Source organism: Carica papaya, chromosome 7 (assembly GCF_054855325.1).
Source record: "Carica papaya isolate Zhongbai chromosome 7, ASM5485532v1, whole genome shotgun sequence".
Taxonomy (NCBI): domain Eukaryota; kingdom Viridiplantae; phylum Streptophyta; class Magnoliopsida; order Brassicales; family Caricaceae; genus Carica; species Carica papaya.
The window spans coordinates 16,327,494-16,343,278 of NC_142315.1; the positions used below are offsets into that span (position 1 = coordinate 16,327,494).

At 31.6% G+C, this 15,785-nt stretch overlaps 1 long non-coding RNA gene across 1 annotated transcript; it reads left to right on the plus strand.

The window, feature by feature from the left end:
• Positions 1-3,596: 3,596 nt before the first annotated feature.
• LOC148253006 (uncharacterized) lies at positions 3,597-5,730 on the plus strand. The gene is made up of 4 exons (XR_015813338.1): positions 3,597-3,941; positions 4,151-4,221; positions 4,444-4,540; positions 5,509-5,730. It is a non-coding gene; the product is annotated as an uncharacterized LOC148253006 (long non-coding RNA).
• The last annotated feature ends 10,055 nt before the right edge of the window (positions 5,731-15,785 follow it).

Sequence of the window (15,785 nt, forward strand, 5' to 3'; positions counted from 1 at the left end):
ATTCTTTTTAGAAACTTGTAATTTAATGTGAATAATGGGAGTTTTGATTACTAAATTAATCAAATACATGTAATTCGAGTAATTTACATAATAAACAAAAGAATGTTAACGAAATAATTAATTAGTGATAATTTATAATAAAATGGCGAGATTTATTTATGATTGATAAGAAATGGATGAGAGTGCCGCGTCAGTTTATATAAAGTTGAAGAAAATAATCCATACCGAATGGGACCCATTGATTAAGCAAGCTGACTAGGAATCCTCGTGAACCGTTGCTGACAATTTGCGGGTGGGTCCTACCTTCTCCAATTCAACAACACCTCAAATTGTGTATTAGATATAGATGTGTTTAGCTCGACTCACTCACACCTAAACTGGGTTATTGCAACTAAATCTGAATCTTCAAATTAATAGAAAGAAATTCTCATTATTTGAAAAAAATTAGTAATTTATTTTATTTATAATTTTAATTCAAAGACAAGATATCTCCAAAATTAGATTTTTTTTAATTTTTAAATTAATTTAAGATTAAAAAAATCATAAAATTAACATTATTTCTTATAAAAATAACGATTTCATAAATAATTAATGCAAAAACAAGAAACATTAGAAGTTATATCAATAAAATAAAAGCTTGTAGGTTGAAAATCTTATATCAATATAAGATGAGAATAACTCATAAATCAGATTACCAAGAATAATTGTTCCTCAAAATTCATAAATATGATGAAGATGCTTTATGTTGTTATGACCTTCAAATAAAAGAGTTTCTTCTAACGAAAAGAGTCTTCACAAGGGGTGATGTTCAACAAATGAATAAGTAATTTTATTATAAAGTATGTCAATATAGGATACTCATTAAATTCTCAAATCTTCTGTGTCAAAGTTAACTATAAAAATATGTTTTTTTCTTTGATACCACTAGAAGTAGTTGATATGAGTTTATCAATCTTACGTTAAATTTTCTTTTAGGAACAAGAACCCTCACAATTCACTTTACTTGGGTGGGTAATAACTTCTTCTAGCTTACAAAGGGGAGCTTCATAAATCAACCAATCTCTTCACAATTAACATCTTACAATTACTCATCATCTATTTCAAACTCTTGTTCAGATCACATATACTCTTGAAGATACTCTTCTAAATAAATAAATCCCACGATTTCGATTTAATTTGAATGATATCTCAAACCTTTCAAACTTTATTTAATCATCATTCTAACTAACCAATCGAATCAATCCTTTTACTCTCCCTCCTCCCCAGCGTTAGGAATATAATTGTTATGCTCAACATCCAATTATTCATGTAATATATTAAATATATTTTTATTTGACAATTTATTTTAATATATGAAAATAATATTTTTATTATCATATTTATTATCTTATTATTTAATTTATATGTTAAAGTCATTGATTAATTAGAGACTTTATATCAAAATAGAGATCTTAATAATGAGAGTAAAATCTTTTATGATTTAGTCTAAAATGTTCTTCGTCATTGGATCATCAAAATAAAACATTAATAATTCAGTAAGACCAATATATATGTTATGGTCTGTATTAGATAAAGATTTGTTAATTTCATTAATTAAATCACATATATATATATAATGCATATATAGATATGACCATTGAACAGACTCAATTGAGAATTTTTAATGGTTAATATTACCTTAAATTGTCAATATGATATTCTCTTAAAATGATGAGATGTAATAAATTCTTTTGACCTAAGATCATCATAATAATTAACAAATCATTTATTATATTTTAATTCTGAACACTTATAGTCATAAAAATTATAATTAAAAATGTATTGGTTGTGATTAAATACGTGTAAAATTAATGATTGATCAAGACGAAATCTGTCAATTTTGTTAATAAATTTAAATACTATATTGTTATTTATTATAACGACTATAATAAGACATTTGTTAGGATAATTGAATGAAAGAATAAATGAGTTTCTTATGTAATTCATTAGTCAGTTATAATTGACATAAACATAATTTGTTACTTATTGAGATTTGATAGTTAAGTTATGTCTCAGGATTAACTTGAATAATAATGATAGAAAAAAATACTATATTATTTTTTAGCATGTTTTTAAAAGTAATTGTACATTTTATACTATCTGGTTGTTAAGGAGTGTTGTTACACGTCAATCTTAATTATTAAATTGGTTTAACCAATTTGTTACTAGTTTAGTATTGAACTTATGGGTCGCGAACTGACGAGTATTCTTATTTTTGCTAAATAAATTAATTATTTTAATTATTTAATAATTTAATTAGAAAATTTAATTTAGTTAAATAAATAAAATTTTTGATTTAAATAGAATATTATTATATTTTTTATTAACACAAAAAATATAATTAATATTGGAGACAAATTGACTTTTTTTATTTTAAAAATAAAATATTAATATTTATATTTCTTGATTATTATATTATTAGTATAATAATATAATATATGTGAGTATTATAATAATGAAGATTATTGTAAAATTTAATTTAGAATTGAATTAATTTATAAAATATTTTATTAAAAAATATAAAAAAAAAACCTAGTACGCTTATAAGAAGGCAGCCGACATATATATATGGCGTGCTAATATATATATATATATATATATATATATATATATATATGTATATGAGATATACATACATATAATGTGGGTACTAAAGAAAAAATTAATAAAATAAAATAAAAAATAAAAGACAGCTGCACAATTAAGTTTTTATCCATATATATATATAAATTGAATTGGGGTGATGAGAAACAAGGTGAGACGCATACTCAAAATTAAGAAAAGATTGAGGGAATTTTTTTTTTCCAATTTGTTAAAATTTTGTGAGAAAATTTTAATATAAATATTTTTAAATTTGTTAGCATAGATCAAAGAGTTGACTAACAAAAATCAGTTTTAATATGGATATACGTAGAGTTTTCGTATTTTTGAAAAATTTTAATTTGAGAATGTACTATCAGGTATATTTTAGATTTGATTTTTAATATGCAATATAATTTTGTAAGCATAAATATATCAGATTGGATTATTTTATATCTTCCGTTGCGTGTTCTGAATACATTACAATCCTTGACCCCCTTCCCCACCCTCTCTTCAATAAATGCTTATAAGTTTGTGAAGCTTATTATAAAACTCTCTAAGAATGAAGTTTTTATATATAATGTAGTTTAGAATGTCTATGGTCATAACTTTAATAAGAGAAGCTTTCCTAACCTAGTTCAATAGTGTAATTTCTAGGAAATAAATCTATTAGAGATTTTACTAATCATGCCTTAAAAAGTAAGCTTTGCAAGTCTCTTTGCAATAATATTCAGCCCCAAACATCTTCCAAAATCATTTATGAATTAAATATAATATGAATTTCAAATGTCATTCTCCACCTACTTCTTATCACCAAGGAACTATACACCTAAGACTTTTTGAAGTTGGTCCTTTATATAAAAAAAATCAAAGAACACTTGAACCATCTTCATCATACTCAACTTATTTGCCATGATGTAGCGCCCGGACCGAGGAGGAAAAAAAAAAAAAGCCACGTCGGCAGCCACGTCAGCAGGCCCGGTCAGCAGTCCCGGCCAACCGGGACCTGCCACGTGGAAAAACCACGTCGTGCCAAAAAGGGCCACGTTGGCGATCCGCGTGGGCGCGATCGGACGGCCCAGATCAAGCGTGCGATCGAACGGCCCAGATTTAAACGCACGGACGGCCCAGATTTAATCAAAAACGGACGGCCCAGATTAAAACAAAATGGACGGCTGAGATCAAAAGGCAAGGGGTTATAAATAGAACCCCCACACTAGACCACAAACCCTAGCCGCCTGCCACTCGCCGGAGAAGACGAACCAGAAGCCGGCCGCCGCCACCCGCCGCCGCACCGGAGGAACTTCCGACCGCCGATCGAGGTAAATTTCGTACCCCCGACTCATTTTTCCACGCTGATTCCTCCTGTGTCCAAATCGGAGCCAAAATCTCGGCCAAACGGCCGGAATGCACGGCCGAAGCCCAGCGGCGCCGCCGCGCCCTTCTCGGTTTTTGCCTCCGATGAGGCCCTTCCCGGCCTCCGTTTGATGCAATTTTTATATCACCGTGATCACCACTCTTTTCTCTACAGGTTGACCGGAGCCGAATCACCAAAAAACGAACCTCGCCGGAGAGCCGCCGTACCCGAGAGCGTCGCCGCCGGTAAGCTCCGTTTTTCCGTGATTTTTTGGCCCCCCGAGGGCCCTAGGGTTGTTTTCTCGCAAGGACCGATGCGAGTGTGGCCGAAAACAGCCAACCCGAGGTGAATCGCCGCTGCCAGCGGCGGTGCCATCGCCGGAGCACGGCGGAGCCGCCGTGCTGGAGTTGCGATTTGGGCCGAAATGGGCCCTGGGCCTAATTTGGAATTTTTTGGAACACGTGCAGGTACCAGTAGTGCGTTTCAGTTCCCCGAGAAAAATTTAGGAAAAATTAGGGACAGCCTGCAAGTGCACTGTGAAGCCGTGTTCGGACCCCGAAACGAGTAAGGACCCCTCACCCTATTTCCTATCACGGTTTTAAAGTACAATAAATGATAAAACGGTATTTCATGAATCAACGAATGTGTGAAATTGCTTAAGGTCGCTAATGGAGCCCGAGTCTAGTGTGTTTGTTGGTTAACTGTTATTTGGCATGTTTTACAGTTTTGAATACAGCATGAGGTTCGATGTTTTCATTTTATAGTTTCGTGTGCATATTTCACTGTTTTATTGATTATGGATTGAATGACCGGGATATTGATGCTATATGTTGTCTGTTTGGCATAAATTATCGTTTTGCTTGTTTGTATGTGATTGATAATGCTGACTGAGGGAAAAGGAGAATGAAAGATTATGTGAATGGAAATTGTATAATGTGTTCAGCCCGACTAGATATCCTCGGAGATGGTGGACGGACCGGGTCCGTAGGGAACCCTACCGGGATTGTGGTATCCCATACCGGACGGGGTATGGAGATCTTGTGTGTTTTGGCGCCCATACTGGACGGGGTATGGGGACGGCCCGTTTCACCCTCATACCGGACGGGGTATTGAGGTTTATGGTTTTGGCGCCCATACCGGACGGGGTATGGGGACGGCCCTGGAATTCGATGACGAATGTTAAAGGTTAACGGGTAGCGGGACCCCTATGGACCCCCACGGATACTAGTAGGCTGGTAAATAAGGAAAAGATATGTTGTATAATGATTGAATTACAAAAGGCGTGATAAATGTTATGTTTTACAGTTTATATGATTTCATGATTATGATAATGTTATTGCTTTCGTATATTGTTTTATAAATTCCACCGAGGTAAGTGGATGATAAAGGTTTTATTATTAATAAAAGGATTTGTCGTAAATCATGCTCCATTGGTCTTTTGTGTTTTCTACCCACCTTTACCTCCGTGACGGTGAGATATCGTGGTGTCTTTACTGGGCTAGTGTAGCTCATTTCTTATTTAATCATTTCAGATCAAGAGGACATCGTTCCCGAGCCGGTTCCGCAGGAGGACGACGAAGGGGACGCCTAAGGACTCCATAGTCACATTCGTAGTTTTTACTTTCAAGTTTCCCCTTTAGGTAGTTTAATCTTTTATATTTTGTGAGCACGTTTTTTGTTTTAGTGTAAGGGATGTTAATCAATTTTGTTTTCGCTTCCGCATTTGATATTTATAATATAATTTCCATTATGAATTACCGGGGCTGTTACACATGAGCTATTACAAACACAATTAGATCATAAACAATGTAAGATAGATCCATGCCTTTATTACTCTTGTTAATAGGTTTCTAGCTATCATTGTTAACTTTTTCTAGTGATTATATATGGTTTAAACAAGTGATTAGTATAAAAAATATATAAGTATAGCAAGATTAGATCTCTTAGTCTTATACTAGGTTTAAAGTGCGGAAGAACCTTTATATTTCTACTGCGTACATGCTCGTAGATTCAAATAAATATATGATAAAAATGGTCATCCAATTAAGAACCATAATTAGTTAAGACTCTTCTCTAAAGTAGCTCACCCTGTCATATCTTTTACCAAAATCCAATTTGATAAATACATGAATCCTCCAAGCCATAATGATTATTTCCTTAGTATGGATTATAAGTCCATTATGCTCCAACCAAGAATAAAATTAATATGATAGGGATTAATAATATCACTCAACGGAGATTTAATGTGATTCTCAATAACCTTCAATATTATATTATAAATCACGTTATAAAGACTACTGGTTCCAAATTGAGACATATTGATCAGTTTTGATATCTTAATGTTAATGCAGTATGAGTTTGATTAAGATCTAGGAAAATAATCATGTAGCCTGTAACACCCTGAAAACCTTTATGCTTAATTGTGTTTAAACCCCTAATTATTCAGGTTTTTAGGCCATTTGAACTCCTTAAATTTTCATGCTTTAATTTTTGGATGAAATTTAATTTATGAGTCTTCGTATTTATTGGTTATTTAATTAAAATAATTGTTTAAATTTTATTTTAAATATTTGTTAAAGTTTAATTTTGATTTAACTTAAAAAAAGTTTCAGGAAAAGCAGAGAAGGAAAAGGTAGAAAATTCCGGCAGAAAATGCCCGTGAGAAAACCTCATTGCCTGCACTAGCCCTGCGTTCTATAGGCGTCGCCTGCGCCTAGCAGGCCTAAGCGTGTGACAAACTAGGGCAGCGTGCGCTGCCTAGGACAGGGCGCACTGCCCCATGAGGGGTGCGTACCATCGATTGGGCAGCGTGCCGCTGTCATTTGGGTGGCATACCTCTAATTTTCACACCGCTGTCATGATATCGTTTCATGTCGACCATCCATCAGTCATGTCCGTCAGTCGTCGCGTCACTTAATATCATTTTTTACTTTCCTCTCTTCTTACAAGATTTTACTACTTGACGCAAATCTAACAATCCCTATTTTATATAAATAGGGACCTCTCTTCACTATTTTCTCACCACTCCAACTTCATTCTTCCATCGACCAAAGAGTTATAGAGAGTGTGTGAGCTAGAGAGAGAAGGGGATGAATTAGAAGAAAGAAAGACGTAGGAAAACTCCAAGATTTTGATAAGGAGTATAGTATTTATTTTTACACACTAAGGAGTATTTACAGATAAAATTAATGAAATTTTGATTGATTGGTTATACGCTTAATTTTATATGCTTTAGTATACTTAATATGTGTTAAGGCATATTTATATGAATGTATATAAATCAGTTAATTGCATGTTTAACTATAATGATTATTGTGCATGTGATAAATGTTAATGCATATGACGAGATGAAGTAATAATGCATGATGTTAAGCATAAGAGATATGTATTGATATCAGCATGCATGATTTATAAATGACATGTTTCGCTAGCCTTTTTATCTTTGAGGGATTTTTGTTTTTTCTCCATCTAGTTTGAAAAGACGTGAGAGGACTGCTCCCTGTGGATGACGGCGTACTCTCTAACGAGAGTGGTGACCCGATATGATTGTAGGGGTCAACTTTGGTAAAGTACAGTCGTGCCCATACTTTACATGTAGGACCACTGTAGTTAGCATGACCGTAGTCATAGATCGTGTCATGATTTGGTAAGCCATAAATATATTGTTGGTTTAGCAAACCACAAATTTCTAATATAATATGAAATGTATTGGTCATTCCACATGGGTAGTCGAGAATCTGTATTGCCCTCAGCAAATAGAAGTCGTAACGATTTTGTGTGAAAAATAAAATAAAATAAAGAGCATGTCATGATTTATCGGTGGGCCAAAAAATTATAGAAAACTGAGGCTTACCAGCGGTAGGGCTCTCGGGTGCGGCGGCTCCTCCGGCGCGAGTTCTGGTTTGGTGTTTTGCTCTGGTCAACCTGTAGAGAAAATGACGGTGGTCATGGTGGTATAAAAATTACATCGAACGGGAACTAGGAAGGGCCTCATCGGAAGAAAAAATCGAAAAAATATGCGGCAGTGCCGCTGGGCTTCGGCGGTATTTTTCGACCAATTGGCTGGTGGTTTGGCTTCGATTTAGCCACAGGGAGGTTCAGCATCGAAAAACGAGCCAATGGAAGAAATTTTACCTCGTTTGGTGGCCAAAAAATCCTCCGGTGCGGCGGCGGGTAGTGGCGGCCGGTTCCTCCAGTGGCTTGGTTGTCTTCTCCGGCGAGGGTTTTGGCTGCTAGGGTTTGGGTTTGGGTGTGGATGCGATTATTTATAACCCTCCCCTTTTAATCTGAGCCGTCCATCATGATTTAATATGGGCCGTCGATCATGATTAAATTAGAAATAATTCTGGACCGTCCGTGCGTGATCAAATCTGGACCGTTCGCACGCGTGAGATCTGGGTCGTCCATGCGCGCCTTTGATCTGGGCCGTCCATACGCGCGGGAATGGATCTGGGCCGTCTGATCGCACACACGCGGATCGCCCATGTGTCTCCGTCCCGCGTGGCTTCCCGCGTTAGCGTCCCTGCCAAGCGGCGTGTCGTGGTTGGCCGGGACTACTTAGCGGACTGCTGACGAGGCGCTATTTTTTTAAATTACGTTTTGACCCCCGATTTTTTATTTTCTTTTCAAAAACACCCCCATAATCTAAATTTTCACCCCTTTTTTTCAAATTCAAATTCAATTAAATTTCAAAAATAATTTTATCCCATTTTATTATTATTATTATTATTATTTCTATTAAATTAAATTAAATTAAATTACAATCTTATAAATTAATTATTAAAATAAAATAAAATAAACAAAATTCTAAATTAAATTAAAATAAGATAAAAAATAAAAATAAAAAAAAAATCTTTGGGTGTTACAATATTATTTAGCCTCTCATATTCTATCAACAAAACTAGCTGAATTATTTAGCCTCTCATATTCTATCAACAAAACTAGCTCTTTCAGCCTTATTTTTGCCATTAGAGGAGCTTGAATATTGACATTTATAAAGAATCTAATAAACTATTTCTTATTCTAATTGTTTTATTCACATTAAACCTTATAGTTTTACCTGTAACTTCTAGCCACATCTAATATTAGTTCATCGATTCATAGCCATATCAACATGCTCTTATTTTAATTGATAGGCGTCAAAAATTAGGGACCAATCTTGAAAGTAAATACAATTAGTAGTATTAGTTGTATGTTTTTTGAGCTAAGACCCATAAATTCTATCTACCAAGACTATCTTATCTTGAGGTTCTGTAAACTATGCATATATTAATATATGTTATAATATTCAATAGGTAATTCATCGATTCATAGCCATATCAACATGCTCTTGATTTTAATTGATATGGATTAAATATCAGGGAACAATCTTGAAAGTAAATACAATTAGTAATATAAGCCAAGGTTTCCTCTATGAAATCCTTAGTTGTATGTTCTTTGAGATAGGACCTATAAATTATATCTACCAAGACCATCTTATCTTGAGGTTCCGTAAACTATGCATATACTAATATACGTTAAAAACTATTTATCACTCGATATTCATTAACAAACTCTTAGAGTTTGATGAGCTATGTTTCTCTTTATGACCATTAGATTCTATGTAGATGAGTATACTTTCCTTTACAATAATCATAAATCTTTGAAAAAATTCATATCATTCTAGTTCTTACTAATATACTTTCAGAAACGTTGTTGGGTCGGTCTTAATCTTCTTTTGTGTAATAAAATTGATATTTTTGAGAAACACAAAAAATTAACTCTGATTTTTTTTTTTTGTTTTGTTTTTTCAATGGATGTTTATTTTATGTAAAAGTTTCAGATATATAATAATATTTTATAAAATAGACTTGAAAGTGAAATGATTAATTAGAAGATAGATGAGAAATAAATTAATATTGTATAAATAGTAAGAATAAATATGAAGATTTTAAATTCATGAAAATTATAGTATATATGCAAGTAAAATGGACAGTTAATTTTTGAGAGAATACTTGAATTTGCTTGAATTTGTCTATTAACACACCACATGTATATAATAATTTAATTATTATTGGTCCGTCCGTCCAATTATTAATTTTGTTATAGTGCATATCATGAATGAATAATAATGACACCTGTCCATTCATCTACTAATTTTTTAGTATTATAATATATATTTTTTTAAAATTACTTATTGTGGTCTAAATTTAAGTTTAATAAAATAAGAAGATTTAAGAAAAAATTAAATTTTGTTTTTGAGCAATATGAGGGAATGAGATAAGGGGGATTAATTTTTAAATGGTGCATGCATAATAAATAATTGTATATACCACCCATTTCGTATGAAATAGAAACTCATCCGTCATAAATTAATTTAATTTTTTCTTAATCTTTCCACTAATTTATTTGCATGAGTTAAGCATTGGCTTCAATTATATGCCATTGACTATATACTAATTGTTTTATATATTAGTATCTAGTCTTTGAAATTACATCACATGGAATATATTAATTTATGAATGATGTGGGTTAGTCTTTTTTAAATATATATATATATATATCCAACTCAGTTTCATGCTATATTTTCTGTTAATATCAATACATAATGATTTTATATATCAACCTCGTGATTATTGAACTTTTTTTATATTAATTTTTCTCTTATAATTGAAGGACCACAGGGATCCTATCAGGGATTATGCATGGTAAGATGATGTCATAATCCATGCACGTCAATTTTTATCAACTTCACACTTATGATAAACATATACATATATATCATAATTCGTACGCATGTGTTTGTTTGTTGTATAATAAATTAATTATATTTAAGATATTAGTTGATAAAAGAAAAGAATAATTAAAATTAAAGGGTGAGTTTGATGAAGTAAGGACTTATCCAATTGGATGTTGGTGAGGTGACATGTCCATTCTCATTTTTATAATTAATAATTACTGGTGATTATTTTATCATATGATTGTGTGTCTGTATGAAAGATATATATATATATATATATATATATATATATATATAATAAGACTAATTAGTTTCCAGTATTAATACTAATAAATATTAATGACGAGACTGAAATTTGTCAAAAGAAGTTCATAGGCTTTGATTTTGAGAAATTTAGCTTCAGTTTGATGGATGAAAACAATTTTTTTTTTTAATTTTAAAATTCATATTTTTTAAAATTTATGTATTTTAATTTTGTAAAGTAATACAAATTAATTAAGAACAACAAAAATAATAATGAAAAAAAAATTAAAATAATCTTTTTAATTTTCGAAAAAATTATTTTCTTCATACTTTAATTTTTATATTATAGTGTAAAATATATATTCTTTAAATAAATATATACGTGTATAAAATTAGAATTAAAAATTGAAAATGTTTTTATATTTCATAAATTGACTGAAAAAACATACAAAAAGAAAAAAAAAAAAAAAAAAAAAAAAAACAAGGGAGTGAAGAAGAAAGCAACCTCCTCCACACACACACACACGTACACGTTTTCTTCTTATCTCCATGATTCATTCATCTAATAATTATTTTCTCCGTAGCCAAATTATAATCACTGACTTTAATTGTTCTCTTTCCCTCAATAGTTTTTAAATAAATAGATTATAATAGAGTCTGGAATCTCTAAAAAAAATATTACAACTTAAAAAGTAAAAGAATATTTATCAAAATTTTGAAGAATTGTAATTGACATTTAAATGAAATTTGATAATTTATAAAATAATTTTTTAAAAAAATTTTGAAAAAAATATTAAATGAGAGTTCATAAAGTATTAACTGTTTATATAATTTACAATATAATGACGTAACACAATTTTTATATATATTAAAATTTTCATAAGGTATTCTTACAATCAAAACTTGGTCAATTTGTATTAGCACTTTTTTTTTTTTTAAATTTTTTTTTATTTATATATATAATATATAAACCCACTAAGATTTCAATATATTCAATTATGGCTTCTATGTTGTTTAAAATATTATATTCTTTTAGAAGAATCTTTGTATGTTTTAGAAATTAAAAAATAAAAAAAAAAGTTTAGAATTGTGATTTAATATACCTTAATATATTAAACATAATTAAATCACAAAAAAATGGCAGATAATAACAAAAGTTTTAGTAATGGATGTGATTTGCATTATTAAAATATGCCAATACAAACAGATATGACTTGTTTCTATAAACTAATATACTTCCTTTTCCCACCTATTGTTACTCATGGATACGACTTGTAAGGAAAAATCATCTTATACAAATGAACAAATATTCGTTAGTAAAAATTAATTTATACAAACAAGGTTTGTTTGTATAAGATGATTGTTTTAACATGATAAAACTATTAGATTACAAATACGACAAAATATAAAATCTAAAGCACATAATGTTCAATTATTTGAACGAATTAGAAAAACTTGTCACCTTCCGTCTTCAGAACCAAAAGTTTTTATTTTGTTCAAATTTCAGTGCTGTAGTCGTAATTCTTTAGATATTTTCTTTATTGGTCTTTTTATGTTAGCAATATTTCCTTTCTTTTTATATAAAACATAAGCGAAAATGAATACATATTCTGTACAAGGAGAGAGAGGTTTGTAGGATTCTTATTTTAAAGATAATGATACAAGAGGGAGGGAGTGCGTGCCAATTGCTTGTTAAGATGAATATTTATCTTCATTCTCTTGTGTTGGATGTGATCAACCATTTAAGTATTTGAGGTGAGAAAACAAAGATTTATTATACACAATGATGGAAAAAGGTCTATTAATAGATAGTTTCTCAGATTTTTTCAAATCTACTTCACGTATAATTAATTAGATACCATATTTTTCAATATATACATTATGGTAATAATTCTTTATTTAACTAATTATATTATTCCGCTAGCTCTTGATGTTGATGTTGGTAATTGACCAAACTGTAGTTTATTTAAAGATTAGAATTTTATATATTAAGAAACCTCAATTTTTAGAGCTTCCAAATAATTTTTTTTAAAAGTTCAAATTTTAAGCTAATGGAAATCTATGTTACGTCAAAAATTATATATATATATATATATATATATATATATATATTGCTATTGTGAAACATACTACGTGAACTTTATATATCTGGGACCATCCCAAATTACAATTTTAAATGAGTTTGATTCTTTGTGATGTTGTCACTATTAGGAGTAAAGAAGGAGACTTATTTGACAATTAGTTTTAGTGGTTATAGCTTGGCAGGGAGACTGCATTACTTTTCCATTTATGTTCATTTGATTTTATGTGTTGCTTGATCGGAATTAAGAATATGTTTCTCATATATCCTATGTTTTTTAATTTTATAATTTAACTAAAAAATTTTAGAATTTTTTGACGCATCATAGAAGCACATCTTATAAAAATAAATTGACTCTCGTACTTATTTCACTTGATAAAATTTGAATAAATAAATACAATTTAAAATTTGCATTAAAGTTTTTCAAGCTCAACTACAAACTTATGGACTTTTGATTTTTTCTAGGTATATATAGGTCCATTTATGTTAATATAATTTTATATGTTGCTTGATCGGACACAAGATTTTGTTTCTCATATACATCATGTTTTTCGATCTTATAATTTAACTCGAAAAGGTTTGAAATTTTTGAAGTGTTATAGAAGTACACCTTGTAAGAGTAAACTGACTTTTACATTTAATTTTACTTGATAAAATTTATAACACTCATGTCTGAAAATTTAGTTCGGAATAATTTTTTAATTTATAAAAATTATATAAATAATTAAATTTTTATTTTTATTTAATTTTTGTTAATTTTTTGAGAAAAAATAAATTAAAGACAAAATTGAAAATAATTCTAAAAAAAAAATTGGGTGAAATTATGAATAAAGAGTGTATTTTTGAAAGAAAATTTAAAAACATGAGGTAAAATCACAAAAAGAAAAAGTTTCGCCACGTGGGACGGCCCGGTCAGTAGCCACGACGAGTCAAAACACACCACGTGGCAGACAAGCTGACATCGGCTCCACGCGGGTGATTCGCATGCCTGGGCGATCCGACGGCTCAAATCGCATTCCACACGCGCGAACAGCCCAGATGCATTTCTTTTTCAGACGCAATCAAATATATGAGATTGATCGCAATGGACGACCTAGAATTGCCCACACAATTGGCCTAAATAGGCAACGATCAGACACCTCTCCTTACTTCACGTCGACGCGGATGAACGACCATGATAAAAAAGAAGAGAGGTATTTAAACCTCTTTTTAATCGGCCCCAAAACCCTAGTCGACATCTAATCGGAGAAGAAAAAAAAGGAGGGCAGCTGGAGAGAACACCAGCTGCTAGAGGGACATTGTTGTCGCTGCACCTGAGTCACCGCCGACCATCGAGAGAGGTAAAAATTTCTCATTTTCGCTCGAAATGTGATCTCAAGTTTTGTATGGCCATATCGGAGCCAAAGGGACGATGAGAGAGCTGAAAACTATAGGCAAAACCCGGCCGAGTTGCTGTGGCCAAAATCCCAAAAGTCTCTCTGATAACCTCCTTCCCGTTTTCCGTTTCGTGTGATTTTTTGTCATTATATTCTCCGTCCTTTCCTGATACAAATTAGCTGAAAGGGAGCTTCAGCCGCGAAGGAGGACCGGCGGAGCTGCCGCACTTGGAGACCGTCTATTGGTAGGATTTTGATTTTTTGCTTTTCCAGCCAATCGATGCCTCATAATTTGGTTTTTTGCAAGTTTACGTGAAAAATCGATAAAAATCAGCCAAAATCGGCTGAAACTGGCTACCCTGAGGCAAACTGCCACTGCGGGCGGCGAAGCTAGCGCTGGAGCACGGCAGCGGTGCCGTGCCAGAACCCTAAATTTGGCTAGAATGATTTTAAAATGCCTATTTTGGCCTTTTGAGTTATTTTTGGATACGTGGCGAGTGTTTTAATTTTTGTAGAAAAATCCAGAAAATTCGGGGACCATCAAGATGCACAGTAAAAAGTACAGTGTTTTGAATACCGATTCGGGATAAAAATCTCTCACCATTTTCCCTCATACGGTACATTGAAGCTTAATAATAAATAACGCTGTATTTTGTGAAAATTAAAAAATCCTAAAATTAATTACAGGTTACTAGTGGATGCGAAACCAGTCAGTGCATATTCGTCCTAGTTTACTATTTATTTTCTCCTATACTGCCTAAATCCTTACTATTATGTTGTGTGCGTTAAATTGCTAATTCCCATTACTTTCTTAGTTATTTAGTTTACCTAACTACATAGCCTCATTTGTGGTTTATTTTGTAATAAATGTCTCAACTATGTTGTCTTGATTTATGTACTGTCTTTTTGTATGACTTATTGTTGATTGGTAAATTTAGGATGTTGATATGTAATTGAGAATTGGTTGATAATGTGAATTTATGTATGAAAGCTTACTGGGTATCTTGAAAAATGGTGGATGGACCCGGTATATAGGAAAAACTCTACCGTGAACATTACCTCAGTAGGACGGGACTAGGAAGTCTAAAACCGGAAGGGTTTAGGAGATATGGTTCACTCTTATATCGAACAGGTTATCGAGGTGATGGTGTAACACCCCATAATTAATTGTATGTAATTTAAAATTTATAAATATAATTTTTATAATTTATTTTTCATTTAATTTAGAGTAAAAATGAAGTAAAATTGATTGAGGATTAAATTGAAAATAATTTTGGGAAAATTGGGTAAAAATTTGGATTTTAAGGGTATTTTTGAAAGAAAAATCAGAAAACAATGGCCAAAATATAATTTTAAAAAGTTTCACCATGTCAGACGCCTAGTCGGCAAGCT